The sequence below is a fragment of the Cydia pomonella genome, chromosome 6, assembly GCF_033807575.1.
Source record: "Cydia pomonella isolate Wapato2018A chromosome 6, ilCydPomo1, whole genome shotgun sequence".
In the NCBI taxonomy this organism is placed as follows: Eukaryota; Metazoa; Arthropoda; class Insecta; order Lepidoptera; family Tortricidae; genus Cydia; species Cydia pomonella.
The window spans coordinates 24,010,276-24,037,405 of record NC_084708.1 but is presented as its reverse complement, the minus strand read 5'-3'; the positions used below and the strand labels follow the sequence as shown (position 1 = coordinate 24,037,405).

General features: G+C 35.8%; 2 protein-coding genes and 1 long non-coding RNA gene across 5 annotated transcripts in view; 1 reads left to right on the top strand and 2 right to left on the bottom strand.

The window, feature by feature from the left end:
- LOC133519349 (proteasome inhibitor PI31 subunit) overlaps positions 1–27,130 on the top strand; it is a 495,710-nt gene that overhangs the window by 213,215 nt on the left and 255,365 nt on the right. The window lies entirely within an intron of this gene.
- LOC133519337 (protein eiger-like) overlaps positions 1–27,130 on the bottom strand; it is a 142,412-nt gene that overhangs the window by 49,247 nt on the left and 66,035 nt on the right. The gene's annotated exons all lie outside the window — the stretch shown is intronic.
- LOC133519334 (uncharacterized) lies at positions 10,610–12,187 on the bottom strand. The gene is made up of 2 exons (XR_009799619.1): positions 11,336–12,187; positions 10,610–11,236 (listed from the first exon to the last, which is right to left on the bottom strand). It is a non-coding gene; the product is annotated as an uncharacterized LOC133519334 (long non-coding RNA).

The window sequence follows — 27,130 nt, the reverse complement described above, 5'->3', positions numbered from 1 at the left end:
GAATTATCAGATACCGTACAGGCGTACAGGACTTCATTTACCTCGGATCGCTGATTACGGCGACTCTGACCTTGAGGTCGTCAGAAGAGCTTAGTTCGCAAAAGCCGCGGTAAAATGGTTAGAGAAGATCTGGCGAAACATAGGAAACAATCGAAGCAACCAACTAAGCTAATGCGCACCCTTTTCTATATGGTTCTAAAAATAAATCGTAGATTTGTGAGATCTCGCAAAATATCGAGATCTTGTGAGATTGGACCTCTTGAATCTTGCAAATACCGAGATCAATGATTATGCTGCAAGATTGCACTCCCTAAACCACTCGTACCAATACAGTCGCATACAATTATATCGTCCACCTTGTACATAATACATATTATCGACCGTTATTTTTAATTGTTTATAATGTATATATATATCAGTTCTGTGCGTAACTAAACAGTAATAAACTTTACTTATATAAGTTTAACTTATTTCTGGTTGACTATCATATAATTTAATCTTTCCTTTTAGCTCGCAAATCTTATTTCGATCTCGAAAAGTATTTTGAATAACTCTATTTCCTGGAGCCGCTAAGAGTTACCTACGCACTTTACTTTTTTTAATACGATAAGCCGTGTCGCCAAATATCCTTGTTCCTTATAATCCCATACCTCATTGCACACCGTCATTGCAAAACCAAATTTATTAGAACCACGTAGGGTTTACATTTTAATCCAAGCAAATTAGACATATGATGTTAAAAGCCGGTTAAAAGATGTTTCAATCAAGATAACAGTCAGACGATCTTGTCGGTTAATTTAATGTCGGATGAACATCTGACATTGCAAATCATGCAATCTAAATGCAGTTAGATAAATTAAAGGCACAGATAACCTATATGCTGTGATAATACTAAGAGACGAAACAGGAGTTGTAATTTCTCCATACAAACGTACTCGACTGTTTCCTCCGTGGTTTTTGAAGCTAGAGCAATTATTTTTTCTACACAGATTATTATTATTAATATCTGTGTCGGACTGTTCTGCTTTTTTTGATATTTTTGTTTCCTAAGGCGCGAATGCACTTCTAATATTCGCAAAAACGGCCTAATTTACTAGGCCGCAAAGAGAAGCATGGTAATTGGTATTCAAAACTGACATCTAGCCTAAAAAAGCAAAATAGTCTGACACAGATATATCTCAAAATTTCGTTACATTTGGTTAAGTTTTGGAGAAGGAAACAGTTGAGTACGAAACATCGTTTTTTGAGATTTTTATGCAGGATTTTTCGCCTAATCTGGCGTTGTCCTTATCGCATTCGTTTTAAGAGCCGCTTCCGTTAGCAAGACGGATATATTCACCTAAAATATTTAAAATCAGCTCCTGTATCCTCTTAATGAACTCTAACAAATAAAAAAATGTTGCAAGGTAATCTGTATAAGTATAGGTTACAGAAATGACTGATTCAGCTGGTGTGAGGGGGGTATCTTAAATATTTTTTGACAACGCATGTGGCAACAAAATGTAAATATTTGAGTGAATTAAGTGTATATTTAGTTTATAAATAGTTTTAAGAATTCTATTGTATGTTCGCAAAGGGCAACTGTTGATACCATTTTTTGTACAGATCATCTATATGTATACCTACGCAGTGGAAAATAAAACCTTTCTTATTCTTATACTTGCTTGCTAAGGTTATCATAAAAGATTAAAGTTATTTCTTTTTATAGGAGGCAAACGAGGAGATGAACCGGCTGATGGTTAGCAATTACCGTTGCCCATGGACACCTAGGGGTTGCAAGTGCGTTGCCAGCGTTTAAAGGTTAATACGCATTTTTCTTGAAGATTTGATGGTTTTATCGGTCCAGAAATACCGCGGAGAGCAGGGGCCCATTTCGCGAACGATACTAGACTAATATTATTATGTCACGAACTATCAATTCGTATGAGTTACTATGATAACATACTAGTAATATTAGACTAATACCGTTCGTGAAATGGGCCTCAGTTCATTCCACAGTTAATCTGTGCGAGGCAGGTGAAGTTTCGGAAGGAGGGCAAAGCACACGGCACAATACATCGACATTTTTTAATTTTTCGTCACCGCGTTGCAAATTGAATTGAGGTTCTGTAAATCTGCAATCAATATGCCGCCGCGGGGTGAGGTAATTCCATTTGGGGCGGGGTTACTTCTATAATAATTGTGGTATGAAGTTAAATTTATTGGCACTCGCATATTAGTGCGAGCGAGATTAAAACCTACGCTCATGTCATTTTGCATTCGCTTGCTGACAGGAGCTTTAATATATTATTTTTATATGTTTAGAATGTGATATAATATGACATACATATACCAAAATACATTACAGTGTGCTAAAATACTTTTAAATTGTTCTCTATGAATAATAATTGTGGTAACCGAAGAATATTACGTATGTTATATAGTTATATATTTCATAAAAAGGTTTTTAATATGACACACACCACTAACTCATATTTTGAGTCATTAAGCAATACCTACGCCACAAATATCGTTATATTTCGCTTTTATTAATATTGTGGTTTCCATAATTCCATTGTTAGTTTTAATTACTAGGCTAATGAATCATGTATCCGTTTAAAGGTGAACTTTGAAATGCAACAAACAATGGTTAAGTTATTACAATTACGATGGTAAATTTGATGAAACAAATAAAATTAACTTAGAGATAAAACAATCTTAAGTTGTAAAGGTATTTATCTACCAGTTAAGCTTATTTATAGATTGAAAAACGATGACTTTATTCGTCAAATCGTCAGATAAGTGGCAAGTATTTTATTGCTCAGGACTTTACTTAAACATTGTGAAGCAGGCCCTTATATTGTAGTATATTTTTTGATATAATGCAACATTGTATTTAGCTTATAAGTTTTCATAGTAGGTACGTATATTAGTTTGTAAGGTTTATGGGTCTTCGATACCTGAAAATAAATGATATTTGATTATGTCCAAGACATTTTCGATAATTTTATAGACAACTTGCGATCCGCCCCGGCTTCGCACGGGATACACAAAACCTTAACAAATTATACACCTAAACTTTCCTCAAGAATCACTCTATTGATAGGTGAAAACTGCATGAAAATCCGTTCAGTAGTTTTTGAGTTTATCGCGAACATACAATACAAACAGACAGACGCGTCGGAGGACTTGATTTATAAAGTGTAGTGATAGTGACTAGTGAAGAAACAGATTTAAATTTCAAAATTCTCAACAGCATTTATTATTGATTTACTTATTAATATAATTACATTTTAATCATCAATTACCATATAATGGTGCCATATAGGTTGTCAGCGCCACTTTTCTTTCTTAGATTTCCGGCCCGATTCGAAGAATGATTAAGACACGTTTAAGATTTTGGAAAGATTTTTAAAACATCAATAACTAAACGACATGCCAAAATTGACGTTTATTTCGATTCCGCTGTGATCCCAATAAGATCTATCTATGATATTTCTAACGTCAAAGTGACATTGGTTGCCCGAATCGAGCTGCTTCTCTCAAATATACGACATACAAACGATATCTAAATGAGAACTTATCTAAACCAGAACTTATTCTTCGAATCGAGCCGTTCTTCTTCTACAGTAAGTAAATAAATAACCTATTGATTTTAAAAGTTGGCTTAAGGAGAATTGCAGCACTCAATCGTCCTAGCGAGGGAGCCTCGTTTAAAAACACTAGATGGGAGGATGACATCAAAAAGATTTCAGGCCCACTCTCGGAGAGAAGCAGGAATTCAGATGCTTGTAAGAAGTTCTGAAGAGGCCCAACAGTGGGCGAATACTCGCTGAGGAAGAAGAAGAGAAATACTCAAAAATACGTTCATCTGGGCAGGTTTTATGTTACAGGAAAGTAATAAAAAAGCACCTTTCCTACCCGTCAGGGAACCGTGTACCGAAATCCAATTTTCTGGCATTTGCTTATGAAATTGGGATGATATTGACACTTAACTTTTGCAGTCCTACTTAAATATTAGCCATAAATATTATTCGTGCCTTATTGTAGCAAAAATAGTACGGGAAGTTCTTCGTTATAGTCAAACTCAAATAAAAAAATTCAAACCATTATTGTCGTGGTTTAGCGGACGGGAAAGTTATTACTGTATTGTTTTTTACTTTTTAAAAACATGTATCTACTAAGAAAAACGCATACAGCCAATTAATATAGCTGCGGGCCGCGTCTACACGACCCGGTCAGCATCATTTCAAGCTATAGGATAGGTCGTGTAAGACCGACGTGTATGATCGTGTGAATACTGCTTAATAAAATCAAAGACTAAGTATATAATTTTATATTTTTTTAAGGATCTCATGCGTGCAAATATAGCTTATATTGCACAATTATACTGAATCAGCGAATATTGAATGGTACTGAATGACAGAAAAGTCGTGCCTTTAACTTTTAAAAAATAATTAAAGAGGAAATTGATTTTGACGTTTTTGATGTGAAGGTTCGATTTGAGTGAAGGTTCATGTTTAAATTATGATTATTTTACCTGATTTTCTCGCATGTTTGGAGAAAAGCACTATATAGGCCTCGGCAGGAACAGCAATTCGTGGATCCGTCTTCTTTGTCGGACGACGCGTAGCGTTCGCGTAAATCGAAACTCATCCACGGATTGCCATTTCCCGGCCTCTGCAATAATATACTATTTTATCGGAAACAAAAAGTGTTTTAAAATTTACATATTACGTAATTGTGCTGTTTTATGACAAAGACATTATTTTGATACCTAACAAATTGAGAATATTCGTTAATCTTAAGAAAAGAAAACCTTTCCCAAATTATGTCCAATGAGGGCTAACGCGTTTAATTTCGACGCTAGGGGCGCTAGTGTAGACGGAGGTCTTTCAAACTGTCACATGCATAGACTTTTTGGGGGTTGCAAGCTTTTTTATCGCGAATTTTCACTCCTTCTTCATTATTGTGGTAATTCTTTTTCCATTTTGATTAACCATGGTAAACATTAGATATACTTTGTTCAATAAATGTTAATGCTTTTAAAAATGTGCCAAATAAAATACATGCAAAATTAATCAGTTTGAAAAAAAATTGACGTTCAAATACCTTTGTGTCTATTAGAATAATAGCATAATTTTGAGATCTGTTTTTCTGGACCCACATCTTCAGTGGCGTCAACTGGTTGGCACAAAAATTCCCTCATTCCCTGACTCTTTCGTTTTTGTCATAATCAAAATACAAGATGTTATATAGATTAGGTCCCTTTAATACACGGCTATTACATAACCACATCTATTGTCAGTTGAAAGCTTACTGCTATCACACATCGCAGTCACGTCGATATGCGATAAAAGCACACGTCATATCGTATCACAAGTGCAATGCAGCTAATGCAGTGTGGACGTGCGTGGGTGTACACGGTTGCCTGTGAAACGGGCGAGGACAAACACTGTTGATACAAATAATAAATATATCTATCTTTAAATTGACACTGAAATAGACTTAAGTAAAAGTGACCAAGTCCTAGGGCAGCTGAGGCCAGAATCGAACCGACGATTCCGGCCTCTTCACCTTACTTTTTTTTCTTTAGTCATCTTCCTTGCGTTATCCGGCATTTTGCCACGGCTCATGGGAGCCTGGGGTCCGCTTGGCAACTAATGCCAAGAATCCGCGTAGGCACTAGTTTTTACGAAAGCGACTGGCAAATATCAAATGTTAGTATTATGTCTTTTTTTTCCTTAGTATATGAGTGATATATTATGACATCGATTTCAGTTTATAATTTATATAGGAGTGTGAATACTTAAAAAACACAAATAAAAGAAATGTAAACAAATTGACTACATGTGACCGCGGCCGGCAAAACGTCCCACTTTGTCGCTTGCCATAAGTATGAGGTTTGCTTATATCTCTTTATACAAATAACCTTTTTTTTTAACGTTGGGGAAATGCGTTTACGCATACCACCCAGGCCGGGGGAAACCAGGGGCGATGACGGACTAACCAGTAGAGGACTACCGTCTAAAACCACCAACGAATGCCGGCTCCGCCTTAGATGTCAAGCAGCGAACGAAAAAAACATGGAAGACTAACGTCAAACAACATATCGAATGTTTATTATCAATCGCTACTATCAAGGCATCCTTATGGCAAGCGACAAAGCGGGACTAATTGCCAACCGCGGTCAAAAATAGTCACAGCGCCATCTAGGGAGCTAGAACGTATTCATCGCGTATATTTATTGATGTCGGCGTATTCGTCGCCGTATATTTATCGATTCGGCGGATATCTAGCGGATTTTCGATCGGCCGCCAACATCGACATCACTTTTGATCGGTTTAGGAGATTCATAATTAGTGCATTTATTCATGTACCCAGCATATACTTATACAAACAACCTGTCACCTAAAAATCCTTTAAGAGGACGTGGTCGTCCATATACAAATGGGAAAACGTTTTTCTACTTCTAAATATTTTCCATTTTCCATATTTTTTTGTATGTTATTAACACAATGAAAAACTAGGTTTATAGGTTTTCCTTTTTTTTTAATTTACAGTACAAAAAATAATAATTTAAAGCGAAACACAGAACTAACGCACAAATATAATTTATTGTATTACATTTATATGTATTTTTGGTGCTACGTATAAAACTTTGTTCACGGAGCACTTATCGGTTTACCTCTTAAGAGGAAAGAATAGGTTTGCGATTCTAACAAAATACGAGTAACGGTACTTTTTCTATGAAATTCCATTTCGGAAGAAAACGGTTTCCACTAACTAAATCTTAACAAATCACTTTGATTTTGATGTCGATGATATATTCTAGGTTTATAGGTCTCGCTTCAATTTTTTTTGTATTGCAATAGTTAGAAACCTAGTTTTTCATTGTGTCAAAAAAATCACGGAGAATGGAATATATTGAGAAGTCGAAAAACCTTTTCTCTTTTTCTATGGACAATCACGTGGTAAATTTCCCTCTCAAAAATAAAATATCAACTCTATTTTACGCAAGGACAGTAGAAAAACCGACTTGCAAGACCGAAGTGATCCCATAAGTGCTCCGTGAACAAAGTTTTACAAGTAGCACTAAAAATAGAAAAATACATAAATGAAATACAGTAAATTGTGTGTGTGCGTTAGCGTTGTGTGTGTGTTCTGTATGTAATTGCATGATTTTACTATAGTAATATATAAGTATTTTTTCTTATTTAATGCATGTTCATTATAAGATGTAATGTTTTGAAAAGATGTGTCCCGCCGAGTTTCTTGCCGGTCCATATTAGGATACCGTCCTCCAATTGAGGGGGGATTTGAATCTTCTCGGGTCAGAGGTGTAAGGTTAGAGCTGGTGTTATGTGTTAGAGCTTTATTTCACGTTCATAAGCGCATTGTAATATGCCTACTTGAATAATAAACTATCTTTATATGTATCTATGTTTCTCGTGTTTTTTTATGTACAATAAAGCAAATATACATACATACAAATTATGAATACAAAAATCACCGCTGCTTTTCAGGGCATCGTTTTAATCGACATAGGTACGCAAATAATGCATTGCATTATTCGAATCAGATTCAGACATGAAACACTCAACTACACACACAATATTCGTTACTTTATCATGTTTATTACGCTGAAATGGATTAACTCAGCAGAGACGAGGAACACCTGCCACACTGACGTAACTCGACGAAACGCAAAATTGCGTTAACCCACATATCTGCCAGAAATAACCGCGTGCATCATATTCAGATGCAAATGCTGGACGAAACACGGATCTACATATAACCTGGTAGTACTGGAATTCTGTTTTTGGCTTCAACTTCAACATTTATTCAGCAAATAGGCCACAATAATGGCCCCTTTATACGTCAACATGGAAACATACAAGCAAAAAGGCACATAAACAATGATAAAATACAATAAATTGAAAATATCAATACAAACTAAAATATTATTATTCATTAGAGATGTAAATGTAAAAGGTCTCTTAATGTCGAATTACAAAAAAAACTAAAATAATAATAATAATATAAAAAAATTACAAATTATTTAGACGTGTAAATGTCTCTAAGTAGTTTATCAAATTATCCTTAGAGATGTATAGGGACTCCAAGAGTCAAAATTATATATAATTAAAACATTAATTAAGATAAAAGAAACATACGAGAACCGAATGAGGTGTCTCACTCTTATACTCAAAAATAAAGTTACTAAATATAATAGCCCGTGTTAGCTTAATGAACAGATCATTTGCTAATCATAATATTTATTACTATAGAGTCCACACAGGATGCTTAGTGCTTACGGCACTAGAGAAGTTTCAAGCCAGAGGGCTGTCTCATTTTCACCTTACACATTTGTTATGTGGCTTTTTGTAGCGTTGACTATTCTGTGAAATGGCATTGCTTCAGCAAAACGAGAAGCAATCCTCTAGTTTAGCATCTCTTTCCGCCACCGTTTTTGATCGTAAAATTCTAGATCCGTGGCCTCATATTCATGCAGAAGCTGCAAAAAACGAATACTGGCCGAAAACGCTTTTATTCATCGCCTTTAAATTTCAACGGCTGCCAACATAAAAGGAAAAACAGTTTTCAATTTGAATGTTTCCAGCCAGTTTTAAAGTCGTAAAATTAATCACTGAATATTCGTGTTTAGACTGGATATGTTCCAAGTTTTGTTTTGTTTATTTAATAGATAGGAACTTATTTGTTAATATTGAATTTTGTCTGTTTACAAGTTTAAGTCAAAATTATATTAACTTAAATAACTTTTCAGGAAACTTTAGACGTTAATTAAATTTATGTTGAACACTAGGTCGCATATTAAATAGTGATCTAAACTAGAGCCTCACCAGTAATATATGATCACGCGCCATATTGCGGAATGTCATTGAAATAATTTATATAGAAAAATCGCAACTAGGAATTCCTCTTAAAGATATGTAGTAGGTATAGGTAGTTTCTCTCGCTCGAGCGACATCTTGACCGGTTGTATTCCCGTCGGCGAAACCTTTGTACCCAATCACCATTACAGACTCCATTGGACAAATTAAACCAGTTAATAATCATTTGCGCCTAGGAAGAGCCCTGCGTCTCGGCTGCGACCTTAATTTATATACCCCTTTAAGTTTGAAAGGCGTAAACGCCAGTGTATTTCCTAAGTAACATCCAATACAGGTCAATGTAAGGTAAAGCGGGGTAAAAATGGCTGGCCATTACATTGGGGCCTGTTCACACATTGATTAGTGTTATAACACTTTAAGCTTTCGCGTTTAGTACACATATTTAATATAATTAACGGGTCTAACGTTTATTACGATACATTTGCTACAATGTTACTTGCATTTATTGGAAAATGTATGAACGCACAATAATATAGGTACTAATTTAAAGTTTAAACAAGCCCCAATTTGAAGGCCAGGTACACTTATCCCGCGGTCAGACTTATCCGCATTGCCCTTCTGTTGAGTCCGTTTTAAGCTAACTCTCTAATAGACTTTGACACTATGTCTGTAATAGAGTTTGACGTGACAAAGTGACGACTTTGCCACGTCAAATTATATTACAGATAAACTATTACAGAATAAACAACATTTTTTATAGATATTTGAAATTTCTGGTGACATTTCCACATCTTGCCAAGTGACAACTGTTGATAGGAATCGCCATCCGAAATTTAAATAATTTATGAAAATTTCCAAATAAGTATTTTTTTGGTAGGCCTTCTGGGCTTTTCAGAAAAATGTTCACATGTGCCACTGCCAGGTAATGGCAATCACAGACTTGAGCCAAGGATGGCGCTTACGCTGTTTAGACTTAAATGTGGTGGTTACGCGAATAGTTTATACACAGTCTAGAATGGCGTCTTCATGGAAAGATACTGTTGTATTTTATGAGGGCTAGCGTTTTTGTGCTCACCGGTTGGCGCCACTGTAGATGGCGGTCCAAAAAAAACAGATCACAAAATTTTGCTAGGTTTACCTTCTAATATACACAAAAGTATTTTTTTTAACGTTTATTCAAACCTGTTTAATTTTGCATATATTTTAGTTGACACTTTTTTTTAAACTAATATTTATTGAACTACATGTAATGTTTACCATGATTCAAAGATGGAAAAAGATTTAAGTATCACAATATGAATGAGGAGTAAAAATTCGCGATAAACTAACTAGCAAACCCCAAAAATTATATGCATTTGATATTTTGGAAGACCTTCGTCTACACACTACAGCGCCCCTAGTGGCGAAATTTACCGCGATAGCTCTCATTGCACATCGGCAGATGAAAGGTTACGTAATGAAAGATATTTTTGCTTAGGGACGGAGGTCTCTGTTATGTTGTAATAGTTGTGGGTGAGCTCTGGATATGGAGAAGATCTGATTCTATTATTATTAAAGACCGTTTCCATAGAAGGAAACGTGTTTCTATGGAGTGATCCAGAACTCACCAAACTTCACTACTGAAAAGTTCACAAATACCTTCGGCTAACTACAATCATAGATAGGGTCGCGGTTCAGGCCACTATGGAGTGAGAATAGGTATCCAAAAATTTAAGGTAGGACGCCAGGATACTATCCTCATCAAGCGCATGACATATCCAAATGAAAATCCCAAATTTATTTAATACACACCTTTATTCCTTAAATATATATGACCCGCTACGGTCAACACGAGTTATTTATTAGTAAATAAGTAATACTAAATACTTCTTAGTGACACCACTATTTCTTGAAATTTACACTAAATACATCATAGACATCTCTGTATCTACGGACAACAATATCAACATTTGTCTTCCTAACATAACACTGTCTAAAGTAAAAGTTATGCCCCAACCTCCGGGGATGTTTAACAGTAAGCAATTGCTCACAGGGATTACAGGTTACCTGTTCAGCATAAAGGGTCCATATTTAACTAAAGGTATATCATAAAAGTCTTAACTTCACGGACACTGCCAAGAAGAACGCTGCCACCGGATGGCACAGCCTTAGAGAACCAGGGTCCAGAAAAAACCCTAAGAACAAAGAAAATGTTCTAGGTTAAAAAAATTATGTTTTAACACGTTTAGTTTTATAGAAAAATTATATTTTAAACTGAGGCACAGCGCGATTTAAATTACGGCAATGAAGCGATTAAATGACTTACCGGGGTTTATGCCGGGTCCATTATTTCCTATACCAACGACGGCGCCTGCAGACCGCGTGGCAAGACGAAGAGGTGGTTGACGTTACATTAGGTTTTGCTGGAAAATCCACATAAAACACTATATTAACCCATTTGCGAAAGGACACACTACCTCCGCCTTTCCTTCTTTATATATTTAAAAAGTGTGGAGACTCACCAAGTTATGTTAAATTGAAGGGAAAAGATTAGCAGCCGCCATTTTAGGTAGGCTCTAAGACGCTAAATTATGCACTTTTTGGGACGAGCTGTAACAAAATTACATTAACGATTACTAACTTGAATTTACCACAGTTTTAGGAAATAAAACCTTCAAGTAGGTTACATACCCCTAAGATTGATTGCCCAAAGATTTTCTAAGATCCTTCACATCCTGAAGATCGATCGAACAATGATTTATCAAAATTCCAATCCGAGAAACCACAGACAAGCTGATGAATGAAAAACTTCCCATTCAATGGATACCGCGACTGACCGGTTTGACTCTCGGTATAATTCGAAACATCAACAATAAAAAGAGTTACACATTTTGGAAGCTAATAATACGGACTTTATTAATAATTGGAAATTATAAAAAGATAAAAGAACCACAAGTATATGTTTATTGCCGTACAACAAGTGTGACCGACCGTCTGTTACGGAACCATGGACAAAAAAAAACCAAATGACATTGACAGCCGTCAGTGTCTACCGCTGAAATAAACAACTGCTCGGTTTTATCGAAATCATACATACGTGGTATTTCTATGTTTTAAAAGGTATTTCAATTGTGAAATGTATATACCACAACGAAAACAAAGTGCCTGTGTCCTAGCACAACGCAGGAACACGACATGGATGCGCAAAATGCAACGGAGTGAACGCACAGACTGACCTACCGCTCCGGTAAGTTTTGTCCACTCAATATAGCTAAAAGCGTATATGTAAAGTTGAAAATATCACTACAGGTCTCAGTTCTTGACTGACCCACTATGACATCCGTGTCGAAGACATTTCAACTACCCAATCTTACCAAAACAAACATACCATTTTCTAACCTATAAAATAACACTGGGTGGATACCCCAAAGTGTTACAGTTCATCTTTAGTTGGGTTAAAAAAAATTTTTTTTTTCAAAAAAAAATTTTTTTTAATGCTATACGCCCAATAGGACGTGAACACCTTAACCTACGAAACGTAAATAAGAAACCATAGATAATCTATAAAGAAAAACAAGTCTTACAACCAAAGTTATACCTATGACTTGGTGAATGATCAGTTCGACCAAGGAAATCTAACGACTAATTTTGGTTCGAACCTTCTTATTCCTAGTGCGCGCTTTCCTAAACCTAAAAGTAAACGTCAAAGACGGCAACGTTAACAACCTTCCCTTTATTAAAGAAATTGCCTATCACCGACAGTAGTGGAAATATGTAACAAGCTGCATTCTCTAGCTATTACACAATTCCTAAAATTACAAACAAAAGTTCAGTTACAGTATAGAGTTTAGCGAGATCGTAGTCCCTTTTTCAATAATTAATAATATTTCATGTAATAGGCCCGTTTAGGGTTTATAAGTAAAGTAAGTTTCTGCAGTTTATTCAGATTATTTAAAGTTTTATGTCTTTATAAGGACACATGAAAGATTAATGTTGGTCCGTGTGCACCCGGTACCAATAAAAACAAAAACATGGAACAAATACCCAGTCTGATGAAAACCAGCTTGTGCCAGGCTGCATTCAGTTTAGTAGGTACGTTCAATATTTAGTATCACATAGGATATTTACAAGTGTAAGTATCCAATTGGTGTTAAGACGAGTACCGCTAAGAAGACGGCTCGGCTTCACCAGGACGTACAATGTCTTTTATATGGAAGTTACCTAGAAGTTTTCCTTCTAAGGATTTTAAAGAGTATACAAGAGGACTCAATTTTTTATGAATGACACATTTGTCATAACGGGGCGCTAATTTAGCAGAAAAATGTTTTGCTGCATTTGACAATGGGAAACATCTTTTATAAACGATTTGTCCTTCTTCCAGTTCTACGTGACGCTTCCTCATGTTATAATACCTAGCGTTACGTTCATGGGAGGCAATCAACGAGTTACGCACTTTTTGAAATACAGTTTTGAGCTCTTTAAGTCTTTCAGAAAAAGCACCACTGGTATCTAATTCGAGTTCGTTTTGATCTATGGGACCTTCGCTATTATAAAGGGAACCATCTAGAATCATTTGACGACCATGTGTTAAGAAATACGGTGTATTTTTAGTTACTTCGTGACGAGCTGTATTCAATGCACATTGTATTTCCGATACGTTCTTATCCCAGTTACGGTGATCAGAACGCACGTATGAGGCAATGGTTCTTACTAGTTCACGGTTCACTCGTTCCGTTTGATTCGTCTGAGGCTGATACCTAGGGTTATAGAAAATATGAGGGACATCATATTTGGACATTAAGTCTCGAAAGTCTTTGGAAGTAAATTGAACACCATTGTCGCAGAATATATATTTAGGAACCCCATGTATAAGAAATATCCCTTTTTCCATACACTTAACAATAGCTTTAGCAGTTATGTTGCGTAGTGGAAACAAAGTCACATACTTACTGAAATAATCAGCACATACGAAGAGATACTGATTTCTCAGATAAGATGGAGGAAAGGGACCAAGAATATCACAAGATATTGCTTCGCCTGGCGACGATATGCGTCGTGGATTACCCATCAAACCAGGACGAGCTAAGTTAACAGGTTTATAAGTTTTACAAATTTCACAAGAGTCGACGTATTCCTTCACGTCCTGAAATAAAGTAGGCCAATAATATATGTCGGCTACTTTGGAATGAGTTTTACCCACGCCAAAATGACCTGCTGTAGGATCATCATGACACTTATTTAGGACTTCATTACGGTGCTCATAAGGAAGTACCAGCTTCCAGTCAAATTGAGCTGTCAGACGATACTTATTCTTAGAGTAACGGAAGAGTTTATCATTTTCAATCTTAAAGTTGGGAAAGAGAGTAGGTTTTTCAGACACCCGTTTTATAAATAATTTCCCTAACAATACGAGATTCGTAAGGAGATTGAAAATCATCATCTGACCCAGACGACGCAGAAAAGCCTTGCTCATTCAACCGATCTAATAAAGAAGTAATTAATGTTTTCAACAGAAGTACCGCTTCGGTCTCCTGAGGTAACCGTGAAACACGACACAAAAGATATTTGCATCGCGAGGATAGTCTATCAATCGCCGACGCCGTTAAGTCTCCTTTCGCTTCTAAATCTATTTCCTCTACCTTACGTTGGCAGAGCTCCAATTCGGCAACTTCGTTACTTATTAACAAGTCCTGGCACTTCAAACTACCCTTTTTGGCTAAATCTGCAGTCTGTTTTAACGCATGACATAAGCTGGACCGACGCGATACAGGATTAACCGGAAGTCTGCGAATCGCCAGTTCATGTGCCATTTCGTCTTTATGTAAATGTATGATTTACATCCCGCATTTAGGAAATCCATTTTTTAAGATTGATATTTAATATCAGAAGTAAGTCAGTGTCAAGTTTTGAATTGCAATATTTTAAAGTTAAGTTAAAACTTTATTAGATTTTAACCCTTTTAAAGTATTTTAAAATAGTGAGAAAATTTCTCTTATGTAAGGCTAATTATTTAGAGTAGTATAGTTTTATTTATAAGTTGGTTAAATTTATAAGTTTAACCTCCAACTCAAGCAACAATTTAAAACAATAACTTGCAATCCCTTTTACATAAAATAACCTTAATACTAAAATAATGCAAAAATGTTTCACTTGGACATGTCATACTCCATAGGCCACACGTTGGGCATGCCACTGTAATAGGTGTGGGTGAGCTCTGGATATGGAGAAGATCCGATTCTATTATTGTTAAAGACCGTTTCCATAGAAGGAAACGTGTTTCTATGGAGTGATCCAGAACTCACCAAACTTCACTACTGAAAAGTTCACAAATACCTTCGGCTAACTACAATCATAGATAGGGTCGCGGTTCAGGCCACTATGGAGTGAGAATAGGTATCCAAAAATTTAAGGTAGGACGCCAGGATACTATCCTCATCAAGCGCATGACGTATCCAAATGAAAATCCCAAATTTATTTAATACACACCTTTATTCCTTAAATATATATGACCATCTACGGTCAACACGAGTTATTTATTAGTAAATAAGTAATACTAAATACTTCTTAGTGACACCACTATTTCTTGAAATTTACACTAAATACATCATAGACATCTCTGTGTCTACGGACAACAATATCAAAATTTGTCTTCCTAACATAACACTGTCTAAAGTAAAAGTTATGCCCCAACCTCCGGGGATGTTTAGCAGTAAGCAATTGCTCACAGGGATTACAGGTTACCTGTTCAGCGTAAAGAGTCCATATTTAACTAAAGGTATATCATAAAAGTCTTAACTTCACGGACACTGCCAAGAAGAACGCTGCCACCCGATGGCACAGCCTTAGAGAACCAGGGTCCAGAAAAACCAGGGTCCAGGAAAAAAACCCTAAGAACAAAGAAAATGTTCTAGGTTAAAAAATTATGTTTTAACACGTTTAGTTTTATAGAAAAATTATATTTTAAACTGAGGCACAGCGCGATTTAAATTACGGCAATGAAGCGATTAAATGACTTACCGGGGTTTATGCCGGGTCCATTATTTCCTATACCAACGACGGCGCCTGCAGACCGCGTGACAAAACGAAGAGGTGGTTGACGTTACATTAGGTTTTGCTGGAAAATCCACATAAAACACTATATTAACCCATTTGCGAAAGGACACACTACCTCCGCCTTTCCTTCTTTATATATTTAAAAAGTGTGGAAACTCACCAAGTTATGTTAAATTGAAGGAAAAAGATTAGCAGCCGCCATTTTAGGTAGGCTCTAAGGCGCTAAATTATGCACATTTTGGGACGAGCTGTAACAAAATTACATTAACGATTACTAACTTGAATTTACCACAGTTTTAGGAAATAAAACCTTCAAGTAGGTTACATACCCCTAAGATTGATTGCCGAAAGATTTTCTAATATACTTCACATCTTGAAGATCGATCGAACAATGATTTATCAAAATTCCAATCCGAGAAACCACAGACAAACTGATGAATGAAAACCTTCTCATTCAATGGATACCGCGACTGACCGGTTTGACTCTCGGAATAATTCGAAACATCAACAATAAAAAGAGTTACTCATTTTGGAAGCAAATAATACGGACTTTATTAATAATTGGAAATTATAAAAAGATAAAAGAACCACAAGTATATGTTTATTGTCGTACAACAAGTGTGACCGACCGTCTGTTACGGAACCATGGACAAAAAAAACCAAATGACATTGACAGCCGTCAGTGTCTACCGCTGAAATAAACAACTGCTCGGTTTTATCGAAATCATACTGTTAATACGTGGTATTTCTATTTTTAAAATGTATTTCAATTGTGAAATGTATATACCACAACGAAAACAAAGTGCCTGTGTCCTAGCACAACGCAGGAACACGACATGGATGCGCAAAATGCAACGGACTGAACGCACAGACTGACCTACCGCTCCGGTAAGTTTTGTCCACTCAATATAGCTAAAAGCGTATATGTAAAGTTGAAAATATCACTACAGGTCTCAGTCCTTGACTGACCCACTATGACATCCGTGTCGAAGACATTTCAACTACCAAATCTTACCAAAACAAACATACCATTTTCTAACCTATAAAGTACCTATATAATATGCTACTCAGCTGTTTATAACACTGGGTGGATACCCCAAAGTGTTACAAGCTTTTGCAAAGCGATAGCTGTACTTTACAAGTAGCACGTGGACTGCCGGTCCTTGACTCCAAAATGGTGGTTAAACGCGTCACATTAGCTTACTGTATAATAAGCTATCGATATTACACTTTAAACAATACTAATGAGCAGAAAACAAAGGAATTAATCACGAGGCTAACTATCAAGATGGCGCTCGAACCAGCAGAGATAATAATATTTGTGACATTATCTATGAAAAGGGACCTTATTGTCGGTGGCGCTTATGCCATTATCAACGATGCTCCCATATTATAAATAACGCCGCGCTACACAGTGCGGCATAAGCGCCATTGACAATAAGGTCCCTTTTCATAGATAATGTCACATTTAAGTAATGTGTATAAATAAATGTCAGGATTCATGTTTAATAATTTTGACGAGTGTGGCGATATTTTTGCCAAAATCTTTTTTTCTGATAGTAATCTTTCCATTCGCAAAATTTAGCAATGGTTTTGTATCCTTTCGCTTATCTTGCCGAAGTTTATTTTCTTGGTATCTTTTTTTACCGAATGCGATAATTCCATTCGCATATTTTACAGATAGTTTTTGTTGACAATAGCTTAGCTTCTTTTTTTTTTTTTGCCGAATATTTTTTTTTCTATGCTTTTTTTTCCCTAAAGCAGTTTTTTATCAATTTGGTGAAATCTATAAGTACCTAACCGGTAATCTATACTGTGCCTAATAATGGAATCTATATTTTTTGTCACAGTTGCAATTCCAATAGTTACTTGGGGGTGGTCTTATTTCTAATCTCGTTACTTTTTAATTTCAGCATACAGAGTGTACACAAATATTTGAGTAAATACAAAAATTGGGAAAAGCATGTGTATTAATAGGTAAATATTTAAAAAAAACCCAAATCTTCTATTATTAACTTAAATAAATTGTGTATTCATAACTTAAAACAAAACTAATACTTAACTCTTAAATTCAATCCTTCGCCATAGACGTAAAGCATCTAACTTGACACACAATAGGTACGTCCGCCCTTAAATAAATTAATATTTTAAATATGATAATAGATCAATGTTGTTTCTACCTTGTAAATATATTGGGAAACAATGCGATCAGAAACGGTACTTTTATGAACAAAAGAGAATGGGAAATTTTAAATTCGGATACATAGAGATTGAGAAATTATGAGAATGGGATTGTTACTACTGGGGAAAAGCGCAAACCGGGGAAATAAGCTACAGAAAAAAAAAACCATTGGTAAATTTTGCGAATGGAAAGATTACTATCAGAAAAAAAAGATTTTGGCAAAAATATCGCCACACTCATTTTGACATGTTTGACATATTAAAGAATAAATAATTATGATTAGGTATGCTATAATTATCTTGCACAATTAGAGCGAAAATATCTGATCTCATTATCTGATTCAATTTTAACACCCGACGTAAAAATAGGAGTGTTCTAAGTTTGACCACTATGTGTCTGTCCGTGGCACCGTGACTCTTGCGGGTAAATCCATTTGGATGAATTTTTTTAATGCAGGTTTTCTTACATATATGTTTTACTATGGGAATTGATATCTAACTGATAACTATCCTGAGCGTGTCATGTACTTAACCTACTGCAGCTGCATGCAGATGAAGTATTCGATTAACCTACATGTTAATTGTCTACGACAAATGTGATTACATTTTACATAAAGTTCGTTACAACTGAGCCAAACAAATAATCCAAAACAACCGCACGTCTTACAAAATCTTTTCAGTTTAATATATCAGATTCTTTAATATAAAAGAAGCGTCTCCAGCCGGCAACACATTGTCTATGACACTTTTATTGAATCGCTGCCAAATAGAAAGATGGAGATATCTCATATCCTATGGGCGGGCCGGGGCAGATTCGTATTGAGACAGTTTGGTTTTGGGCCGGAATCTGAGTGGGCCCGACTCTGTGGAGGTCAGATTCGCCATAGGTGTGTTTCTGAATAAAACAATATCGACATGCGACTACATTAGGTATATCAAGTCATGTAATTAGTTTATATAGCTCCAGTTCATAAAACTAACGAAATAGAGCAAAAACAAGTTTTGTATGAAAAACTTAAATTCGTTGTATTTTTTTAATTATGGTATCTGAAGCTACATTAACTATACAAAAACAAATCCTCTTTATTGCACAACCTCAGAATAAATAACTACATATAACTAACTAACTTTAACTTTAACTTACTAACCAAAAAACTTTTAAAGTGTGCTCGTAGGGAGTTGCTTTTAGTAAAGAGATAGCTGGACTTTACTAAAAGCCACGATGGATTGCCGGGTGTTGATTAAAACATGGCTAAACGCGTTTCAAGATTAGTTTTTCATTAGTTGCACACTTCTACGATAGTTTACAGCATAAGAAACTATCAATAGTAATATTGATAATTTAAGCAACATTAGTGAGCAACACAAGAAAATATTCTCGAGACGTCTTCGCCATCTTGAATATTAACGACAACCCCTCGACGCATTATCTACACGTTCATTCATTTAATCAAGGAAATTCACAGACGCAGTGGCAGCAACAACGACGCCGCAACAGTAATAGTTGCAGTTGACATCCGAACAAAACCTTTACGCTCCATCTCAGAATATTCTAGAAATATTATCATTAATAAACTTCTTACGAAACGTTCAAAAATGCACCGATTTTTGATCCTTGTTCGTTATAACGCAACTAATTACGGAGTGTCATAAAAATCATCTTTGTAAATTTTTGTATAATTTTAATTTCATGTTATCAAATAATCTCATAGTTATTTATATTCAGTTTGCATATTTTTTAACCTTTTGACCGCCAAAGACGTCATATGACGCGCTCGGCGACAGCCCAATATCAACTTTCATGCATACCGACAAGGTTCACGATTACACGCCGCGTACGATAGGCGTGGCGTTCAAAAGGTTAATTAAAATATTCATTCAAATGTATAAATTCAACAATATTTCAAATCTCTATATTCAAATTTCACTATGGCAATTTTGTGTTCAAAACTTTGACAGTTTACAGAGCTTTTAAAACTTATCGTTGTTATCCGATTCCCCAACGACTATTCACTTTGCCACTTTTTGTATTTTTGTGATTTTGGAAGTAAACCAGCGTCTATACTACAGTCCACTCTTATTTATCACCTCGACAACACCTGAGACTAGCGAAGATTGTTACAAACTTAATATGTTGTAGTCAAAGCCCAAAATTCCGGCACTGTTGTATTTGTCTGAACAAGGCAAGTTAACCAGAAATTTCTTGGACAATCACATTTCAAAACGCTAAAGAATCCAATCAAAATTTAATCGCTTTATAACAATGAAAGAGATCCTAAAACTCTTAAAGAAACCTGTTTTGTTGTATTATTGTATAATATACTGCGTGTGAACTATACAGTCTGAGGTGTCAAAGCGGTATAATGCTGTACAGTAACTAACTGGTCAAACCACAAATAATTAGATTAGATTAGAATTATTTATTTCACAACATATGATTACAATACAAATTATGTACATTAATGTCAATTTATAAGAATCTATATTGTGATCGTCAGAAATAAATTTAAATTTGTGGCACCTCCGAGGCTCCGATGTTGCTTATGTCCATGGGCGGCGATGACTGCTTCCCATCAGGCGGCTCGTCTACAAGATAATCCAAATAAATTAATTTAATTAACACCCTCATGAAAATGATAGCGGACGGGCTGGACACCCCTATTTGCTACGCTGCAGTCGGCTACATGTGCCGTACTCAGCTGAAAATTAATGTATATACATAGATATATTCCTAGGTTTTAAGTACTAATACATATTATACAATTAAGTTTTACTAAACAAGATATCAGTGTAACTTACTTGAAATCAATGTTTTATTATTATTATTAATTATATATAATATGAAAAATGACGCCGAAAAGGATCGAAAAATAATATCAATAATAAACAAAGACAATATCAAATAGGTATGCAGTTATGAATTCTACAGTCATGTCAAAAAATAACACTTATTGAATATAAAGGTATTCCAGTAAAAAGTTTCTCAATAGACGCTTAAATATTGCATAGGATTTTTCTATCCTTATTTCTGCAGATGCCATGCGAAGTGGAACTGTTTGTAATCGACCTGTAGTTGTTATGTTTATACCAGATACCTCGACGCGTTTAAACAAAGGTTATTTCTAACATACATAAGGTATACCTAGGAATGTTTTTATTACTAAGTTTGTACAACAAATAAGTGTAATTAATTAAAACATATTAGTACTAAAATCGACTCGCCCGCCACAAACAAGGCTCGTGCAGAAGATTTAATTTTGACTAAGATAAAAGGCTTGTAATAAGCAGCATCTGGCTCCATCCCAGCACAAATTAGCTTTATAATTGCAACCACAGAAAATAAATTGTGTTCTTCACTCAAATTTATTTGATGTTTTGAGTAAAAGATCTGTAAATGTTTATAAAATGCTACAAGAAAATTTACACAGACATATTAGAACGGGTCACTAACGTATGTAAATAAGAAAAATGAGAAGTGTGTGTGGTGTAAAATTACAAGATAGAATCAGGAACAGTGTGATAAGGGAAAAGTGTGGACTGAACGAAGATGTTGTGACAAAAATTGAGAAAGGTATGTTAAGATGGTTTAGACACGTGGAAAGAATGAGTGAAAGAAGGTTAACAAAGAGAGTGTATAAGGGAGAAGTAGAAGAGGGAGCTGGAATGGGTAGACCGACGGCGGACTTTCTCTGATCAAATCGGGGAAATCCTGAAGAAAGGCCAGGTCAAGAGCACCCGAAACCGACGAGCGTGTATGAGGAATGTCATGAAAGTGAAGGAAGCGAAAGAGGTATGTCAGGATCGTAGCAAGTGGAAATCCGTGGTCTCTGCCTATCCCTTCGGGAAATAGGCGTGATTATATGTACGTATATATATATATATAATTATATATATGTATAAATAATTAAGCAAGATGTAGAAATGTATCACTACTTTGTTTTAGTTCAAGACGTCCCATTAATGACGCAATATCACAACTGTCGCAAGCATACAGTATAACTCGCTAGCTATTAATATTACCCAATACACAATTACTTGTTATTAAAAAACGTTGTGATTGGTCACTAAAGGTTTTGATCGGCTAAAATACAATTATATTTATCATACAAGTACATCTCACGCGGTATTACAATATTTGTCGTTATCAATGCTGCGCGCAATACAGTTAAGTCGCTCTAGGCACAATACACAACGTGTGATCATTTTTGAAATTCTAGTCAGACTTCTTCAAAGTCAAAGTCACACGACTTTTTTTTTTATACTATGTCGGTGGCAAACAAGCATACGGCCCGCCTGATGGTAAGCATTATCCGTAGCCTGCAACTCCAGAGGAGTTACATTGCGCGTTGCCGACCCTAACCCCCTTACTCATCGGCAGGAACACAACACTATGAGTAGGGTCTAGTGTTATTTGGCAGCGCTTTTCTGTAAGGTGGAGGTACTTCCCCAGTTGGGCTCTGCTCTAGATCTGGAATGACATCCGCTGTGCTGTGCCCTACCACACAGAGCGAGACTTCTTTCGAAGCTACCATCCTCTGGGCTTTCAGAGCTTACTAGCAGACAGAAGCATAAAGGTCGTAGTTGACGGGGAATGCTAGTGTCCCCCAAGGCTATGTGCTATCACCCACGCTATCCCTTCTGCATGTTAATGACATGCCGCTAATCAGCGGCGTCGATATGTCTAGTGAAGTCCACTTCCGCGGCCATTTAAAGCGTAAGACCAAATTAGCTCAAAAAAGCACACCGCTCAACAGATCGAGACAGTATTTCACACCAGCCCACCGCCTACAGCCCTATAAGGCACAGGTGCGCCCACACATGAAGTACTGTTCTCATCTATGGGCAGGGGCACCTCAGTACCAGCTTCTCCCTATGGACCGCATCCAACGAAAAGCGACTCGAATTGCCGAATGCCAGCGTATTATGGATCGGCTTGACTCCTTGGCGCTGCGTAGAAATGTGGCCTCGCTCTGCATTTTCTATCGCATGTATAACTGTGCTCCGAGGAATTGTTCGGATTAATCCCTGCGGCTTCTTTTCGCCATCGCCCTACGCGACAGCATTTCCATCCTCACCACTTAGATGGTTGGCAGTCCTCAACTGTGCGTTTCTCCATAAACTTTCTGTCTCGCACAGCTAAACTGCGGAATGGACTGTCACCTGCGGCATTTCCGGACCGATACGACCTTCAAACCTTCAATAAAAGAGTGTACTCCCATCTTAAAGGCCGGCAACGTACTTATGATCTCCTCTGGTGTTGCGGGTGTCCATGGGCGGCGGTAATCGCTTACCATCAGGTGATCCATCTGCTCGTTTGCCTCCTATATCACAAAAAAAAAACTTCTATAAGTAGTTATTCTAGTTCATTAGCTCGGACTGAAACCACTTAAGTAAAAACTTGTTTAGTTAACCGTTTCAATAAGAGCATTCAATTATATTTTTATACTTGAGTGGCATTGTTTTCCGCTTCTTGCCGCTTTATTAGTTGGCCTTTATTTCCAGTAACAATGGAAACTGCATAACAAAGCATCTAACCATAGAGTTCTTTATTATTTCGTAACGAAACTATTCTTGTAAGGGTCGTGAAATGTTTAATAATATGTAGGTTATTCAGTACATAAATGTGGAATTTAATTTTTATCCTTATTTTCACAAAATTATGTTTTTTTTTAGATTTTACAAGCGTTAGTTTATAAATTTTTTACCACCGCGCAAAAAGAGGGGTGTCATAATTTCAACGCGTGTGTAATTGTGTATGGCATACTCTCAAATGGATGGATCGATTCTGATGCGATTTCCTTGTGATGGTTCTTAGCTATGTTTGATAAAACTCGATCCAGCAGTTTAAAGAATATCAGCTCTATTCTGACACGATAAAAGGCATTTTTGGCATAAAATGTACATCAGTGGGTGACTTTCGGCTCATGTGCCAGGACAACGCACTACACTCAAGAGCAAAAAAATTACCAAGTTATGAAATGAAATATAATTTAACATACAATAATCTTATTCTACACGTCGACTGTAATGGTTGAATTAAGATTTCATATACCAAACTATAATTGCGTACTTTTCATGTGTGGGCTCCCAACTCAACTATGTTCATTTTGATACGCTGTAGTCAGCTATAAAGAATTTGACCAATCCCGTGCCGCCGCACTCCCATAGAAAAGCCATTCATCAACGCGCATTCATTAATTATTTAGGTTTTGTAGTAAAAAAAGTATTATTTTAGATTACTCGTAGAAAAAGTACCTATTGTATACAATAGTGATATAATCAAGCTTTTCAATCTCGTACCTTACTTAGGCAACTCTGCAAGCTTCGTTGTCTAAACACTACTCGACTGAAAAGCTCTCTATTATATCACGATTGTACAAAATACTATTATACAATCAAAAAAATACTATTATTAGGTAAGAATTTCTTGCCTAATCTTATACCTTTAAACGAGCAATTCTTGTATATATATTTATATATATATTTCTGTGATCTCGGAAACGGCTCTAACGATTTCGCTGAAATTTGGTATATGGGGGTTTTGGGGGTATACAATCTATCTAGATTAGTCTTATGTTTGGGAAAACGCGTGTTTTCGAGTTTTCATGCTAATTTCGTGTTGCCGGCCACTGTCCGTCTGGTCCAGCGGGTTAAGACGCGGACTGCTAAACGAGTGTTACGGGTTCGAATCTCGCCCGGTGACTAACTTTTTTTTTTTATATATATGTTCAAGTTTATATATAATTATTTAATTTTTATTGTTTTAGACAAGTTTAATTTAGTAAAAAAATATAGTTAAGATTATCACCTATACACCACCATATTACAATAAATAGTTATAACCGAGCAAAGCTCGGTCGCCCAGGTACTATTTTTAATAATAACTACCAAAAGGCCGCTCTATATGTCACTAGGGCCTATATGCTGCAAACCACATTATAATATTAGTTTCAAAGGGATCAACTGAGAGCTACGAACACACCCAAGTTTAACCGCAACACCGCAGTGAAGATTTTATCGTGGTATAGGAGCATGCTTAATTAAAGATTATATTAGTTGCAGAGTTTCCAAGTTATTTCATTGAGTACTTCTAAGTGTGTTGAGATAATTTAGAAATGGTCTACGAACTTCTAACTAACCTACTAAACGGGAAATGCAACCTAATTAATTCAAGCTAGCAAATAATATTAGTTTTTAATTTTATATAAGCAAAGAGGTACGGGCTAAAATCAGCGGTGTGCAGTCACGAGACTCGCGGCAAAAGCTGAGTCCCAAGCCCATTGTCTCACTTACGGTTTAAATGAAACAATAGTTCTACATGGTATATTGTTATAGTCAGAGCCCGTACTTTTCATGCCGTTGACGCAAAAATGACGTAATTTAACATACAGGGAGTTACTACAAATTTAGATAACTTACTTATTGATGGGTATCATAATAAATACTTGTTTCGTGAATAGTCAAAGTCAAAGTCAAAATATTCTTTATTCAAATAGGCCTAGCAACAAGCACTTTTAAATCGTCAAATTTTACAAATATCATCTTAATCTAAATATCAGAGCAATTTATTGATGCAGTTATTATTGTTCTAAAAAAACATTGAACTATTATAGATATAGTAAACTTAATAATAAGAATTTCACAAAAGGATCGTCAAACATCAAAATTGTATAAAAATACTAGTCTAGAACCTTTCTAGAATAAAATCTAAATGTCAAAAAATACGGTATATATATACATTGAATTATCAATTTCATCATTAATAACATAACAATAAATAATTCATTCTTTACAATCACACTTAATCCCACGGTGTTTCATCATTCATGTAGTCTTGTGTGCTATAATAGGCTTATATATAATAAAAGCTTGTTACGCTGTTAAAAACCAAAAATATGTATTATTTCATAAATTAATAATCTACTATTTATTTGTGTGACAGTAAAATGAAAGTCAGTTAGGCGTTTCTATACTGATTGTCAAGTATATGTATCAGTTACCTAAAGAGGTTGACAAATGATAATTTATTACGAAAATACTAATTGGAATCATACTCTATGTAGCGTGACGTCATTTTTCTGCCAACGGCATGAAATTTACGGGCTCTGATTATAGTTCTTAAAAGTTGTATACTTATTGCTACTGTGCTGTAATGAATGCTTATAGGGTGGTTGACTGTTAAGTCAAATCAAGTTGTGTATGATTTTTTATGTATAAGCCGGGGTTTGAACCCGTGACCTCCGTATTGCAAGTCCCACACTCTTACCTCTAGGCCACCAGCGCTTCTAATAACATTTTCACCACACCAACTGGTAAAGGCCCTCTTGATTGTTCAAAAACTAATGAGAAAGTTGTATTTTATCCACATGTGGGGCAAAGTAATCAGATGCAAATTTTGAGTCGTTTCCTTATGTTAGCTGGTAGAATTGACTTTTAAATGATGATTTTGGATGATACATTTTTGATTAAGTTCATTTGGATTTGATTTGGTTTGATTTTTTTTTTGCTATTCAAAGTTAGTATTTTCCTCGCGTTGGTGTGGTGAAAAATGTTGTGTTTCACTCGGAGGCAAAGTTTGTTTATATTTACAACCATTTTGCTCCATTGTAAAATAAATAACTATTATTGGTTAACCAATCAAATAGGATACCGCCTGGATCTGTCACTGAACGACCTGGCTTTAACGTAGGCTTTGATCATGTAATGTTTTCATCTGATTTAAATACCTTAAGATAGAGTATAGGTAAAAGAGTAATAACGTCACAAAACCCAATTTCCACCACTCCAAATGTAGAAAAATCTTCGAAATCAGCCCTCATCGCACAAAAGCAAATCCCCCAATGCCAGATAACGAATATGACGCCGCAAAATACGGTTTTCATATCAATTAACCAAATCGCGGAGCTGAAAAGGATTTTTTTTTTCTTTTATGTTCCGATTCACGTTCGTTAAAGATAGAATGAGCGCTCAGCACATTTAAAATCAGTTGAAGGGGCATTGGGGATTTTATCGAGGTAAAAACTTACGTAACCTAATTACTTTTGATTTTACCTGCAATTTTATTGAACTGTTTTGACACCGTT